Here is a 4,405-nt window from a genome sequence, read left to right on the forward strand (position 1 = left end):
TTCTAGCTTTTATAGTTTCTGAGATCCTTGCGTTCATCCAGACGGACAGACGGACGGACAGACGGACGGACAGACGGACGGACTGTAATAAGTGTTGAACATTAAGTGCCAAATGTTAAACAACACTGGTTAGGCGAAGTTCAAGAAGAACCTAGTTCGTTCCTCAGTTGATCGTCAACCACCAAATAAACCAGACGCACAACAACTAAGCTTATAATTAATAAACTTGTAAATTATAAACAGCTTGTTTTATTAATAAGCACAAGCTTATTACATGGTGTCAGAAGTGGGATGAACGCTGAGACGCATGAAAGTATATCAAAGCAACGATATTAAAATTTAAAATTTCATAAAGGAAAGACTGCAAGGAGCGAACTTCAGCGGAACTGGAAGCAAAAGCTGAATCATAGAGCACGCGGTAAAATTCAACAGAATTGGAAAAACAGCTGTAGTAGTGGAATCCAATAATAATCGAAAAAAGCGATAAGCATCGAAATCATCAGGAAGCATCGGAGCGAAATAAGAAAAATCGGAATTAAAATAATCGGAAAATCAAAACAAATTGTAAACAATGGGGACAAGTGAGCGGGCAATAAAAGAGCTGGATTGTAGCAATTTAGCAACGGAATGGCCAACATGGAAACAGGAGTTCTTAATGTACTTGATGGCGACTGGCAAATCAACGGAACCGGAAAAGAGAAAACTTGCAAATTTCTTGTGGCTAGTGGGAAGAAAAGGTACACAAATGGTACACAGAATTCTATGCTTGGAACAGTAACAACGGAAAGCAGTGTTCAGCAACGCACAATGGAGGAGGTGCTTAAAAAGTTTGATGAATTTTGCCTACCACAACGAAATAATGCAATGGAGTCTTACAAATTCAACATGATTACACAAAAAGAGCGTCAACCTTTTAGTGAATTTGAAACAAACTTGCGGGAACAGCTACATCATTGTGAATTCGTATGTGAGTGTGGCAAATCATACCAAAACCGAATGCTGCGTGACCGTATTATCATCGGAGTGCATGACAAAAAACTACAACTGAAACTTCTGGACGGGCGTGATGACATTTGTCAAAAGTCATTGATACTTGCAAAGCACATGAAGCAGCCTCTATCCATAAAGGAATACTGGAAGGAAACCAGTCGGTTAATATCATCAAAGACGACGGACCTGTAATTAATGCGATTAATAGAGTTTGCTTCAACTGCGGGGGACCATGGAAATTTGGTCACAAAGACGAATGCAAAGCAAAGGACATAACGTGTCATCGTTGTGCAAAAAAGGGTCATTTCCAAAGGATGTGCCGAAAGCGGAAATCTCAAACCATGGGCGTGAAGACAGCAAGCCAGAAGGAAAACAAGAACGAAGGAGGTATGGCAGGCTCTAGTAGCAATAATTCACAAGGTAACAAAAGCAACGGGTTTATTAATCAATGAAAATCAAACGGGTATTCTTTTAGAATAAATTCAATCGGAGTAAAACACAAGAGGAGGACCAAAGACTATCAGATAGGCGGACAGATAGTTACATTTAAGCTAGACAGCGGATCCGATGTAAACTGCATTCAAAGAAATCTACTTGAAAAACTTAAAAAGGAAAATAATCTTAAGCTTAATTATGAATTGAATGAAATGTTGGCTTTGGATTATAATGGCAACATGATAAAAGTATATGGATCAGTACAGCTACAATGTTATGATTTAAAACTAGAAATTGAGCAAATGATTAAGTTTATAATTGTGGCCGATAACTGTGAGCCGATATTAGGGTTAGAAACGTGTGAAGAGTTAGGATTAATGAAGCGAATAGCGAAATAGTATTAAACATCAGTATGAAAATAGGGAGTCTTTTGTAAATACGTATAGAAATGTGTTTAACGGAATCGGAAAGTTTCCGGGAACTGTAAGAATTCAATTAACTGAAAATGCTAAGCCAGTGCTTCATTATAAGAAACGGATACCGAACTCATTAACAGACAAATTAAAAGCAGAACTAGACACAATGCTGGAAAACGATATTATATCAAAAGTGGATTGGGTGAACAACTTGCAAATAATTGAAAAACCAAATGGAAAACTTCGAATTTGTCTTGATCCCAAGCCACTAAATTTATGTATTAAGCGAGAGCATTTCCTCATTCCCACCATTGATGACCTAACAACAAAATTAGTGGGTAAACGGATTTTTTCGGTATTTGACTTAAGCAGTGGGTTTTGGCACATGGAATTAGATAAAGCAAGCTCGGATTTGACAACCTTTATGACTCCTTTTGGGAGATTCAGATTTAAACGTGTACCATTCGGTCTCAATTGTGCACCGGAAATGTTTCAACGGAAAATGGTCAATATTTTCGGGGATTTACCAGGAGTTATGGTATATTTTGACGATTTAGCCATCTGTGCAGAAAGTAAGGAAGAACATGATCAGATTGTCCGGTTGATTATGGAGAGGGCACGTATAAATGACGTAAAATTTAATCCAGACAAAATTAGTATTCTTGTACTGAAATCAAGTTCATGGGAAACGTTATATCGGAAGGAAAAATAAAGCCGCAGGTTAAATACAGGGATGCAATTCCCAAAATAAGGAAGCCTCAGAATAAATCAGATGTTTTGAGATTTTTAGGCTTTCTGAAGTATCTAGCCAGATACATTCCGAATCTCTCAAGGCAATCGGCTAATTTTCGAAACTTGACAAAAAACGATACGGATTTCAATTGGACTGCAGAACATGAAAAAGAATTTAATAACCTATTAGCCATTGTAACGGAAGAGCCAGTTTTGGCTATATATGATCCGAAACTCCCAGTGATTGTACAAACAGATGCATCCAAAGACGGACTGGGCTGTGTAATAGTGCAAAATTGACACATTGTGGCGTTCGCTTCACGAACTCTCAGTGGCAGTGAGCAAAAATGGTGCCAGCTGGAAAAAGAACTACTAGCAGATGTGTTTGCATGCCAGCGGTTTCATTTCTTTTTATATGGGCGCGAATTCACTGTTGAGAGTAACCATAAACCATTAGAGACATTGGTTAAGAAGGATATTGACGATGTTACCATGCGACTTCAACGAATGTTTATGTTCTTATTGAAATATGCAAAAATGACTATTGTTTATAAGCCAGGTAAAGAAATGCTTGTGGCAGATTGCTTATCTCGTGCTCAATTGCCAGACATATCTGAGATTGAAGGGTTGTCAGGGGTTATTCACTCGGTTATAAAGTCAGTTTGTGTAACCAAGGATAATTATGATCTTTATAAAAAGGGATTAGAGGAAGATGAAAAATATAAACGTATCTGCTCATTTGTGGTTAACGGGTGGCCAGGATACCATCATCTTGATGACCTGAGCAAGCAGTTTCACGCTATCAAATCTGAATTACACTTTGAAAATGGGTTATTGTTTTGGAATCACAGGGTTGTCATACCCTCCAAAATGCAACACAAAGTTTCCCAATGGTTGCATGAACCTCATCTAGGCATAGAGAAAACACTCTCACGTGCAAGAATGCTTTATTATTGGCCTGGTATGAACAAACAAATAAAAGAACTTATAGAATCGTGCAGTGTTTGTGAACAATTCAGGAGAAATAATCAAAAGGAACCGTTAGTGCAAGAAAATATACCAATGTTGCAGTTTCAGTTGGTAGCGGTGGATCTGTTTGAATACGCGAATCGTGATTATGTTGCATTAATTGATTCGTACTCAAACTTTTTAATAACGGAAAAAATACAAAATAAAACATCGAGTCATATAATCAAAGTATTAACATCAATATTTGATAAAATTGGATACCCAACTATCATTAAAAGTGATAATAGTCCCTTTGGCTCAGCAGAGTTCAGAGATTTTTCAAGCAACAGTAATGTTCAATTAAAATTTTCAAGCCCCAGGTATCCACAAAGTAATGGCCTAGCAGAAAAAGGTGTGGCGATTACGAAAAACATATGAAAAAGATGTTATGAAGCTAAGGATACAACTCCAATAGCCAGCATGAAACTAACACCAACAGAACTATTTTTTGGCAGACTACTCAAGACCAAACTCCCAGTATCGGATTCGCTGTTGATTAGGAATAACTTAAAGGAGACAGACATTCAAGACAAATTAAAAATTAAAAAAGAAAAACAAAAATACTATTATGACCGCAGTGCAAAATCATTAGCTTTATTAAATATTGACGATGTGGTTATTTTTAAGAAAAATGGTAATGAATGGCATTATGGAAAAATTGTGGGAGTTGTAAATGACCGTTCATATATTATTTAGGATACATTTAACAGCCATTATAGACGCAATCGGCGTTTTATTGCTAAGACCACTCATAAGGACTTAAACACAAATGAAATAAGTTTTGAAAATAATATCAAGTCAAATAACACTGGAAACGATAATAA

General features: G+C 36.9%; 1 long non-coding RNA gene across 1 annotated transcript; it reads left to right on the forward strand.

Moving 5' to 3' along the window:
- The first annotated feature begins 636 nt into the window (after window positions 1-636).
- LOC115624614 lies at window positions 637-1,688 on the forward strand. The gene is made up of 2 exons (XR_003995481.1): window positions 637-1,410; window positions 1,466-1,688. It is a non-coding gene; the product is annotated as an uncharacterized LOC115624614 (long non-coding RNA).
- Window positions 1,689-4,405: the final 2,717 nt, after the last annotated feature.

The sequence above is a fragment of the Scaptodrosophila lebanonensis genome, unplaced genomic scaffold, assembly GCF_003285725.1.
Source record: "Scaptodrosophila lebanonensis strain 11010-0011.00,11010-0021.00 unplaced genomic scaffold, SlebRS2 tig00000061-arrow-pilon, whole genome shotgun sequence".
In the NCBI taxonomy this organism is placed as follows: Eukaryota; Metazoa; Arthropoda; class Insecta; order Diptera; family Drosophilidae; genus Scaptodrosophila; species Scaptodrosophila lebanonensis.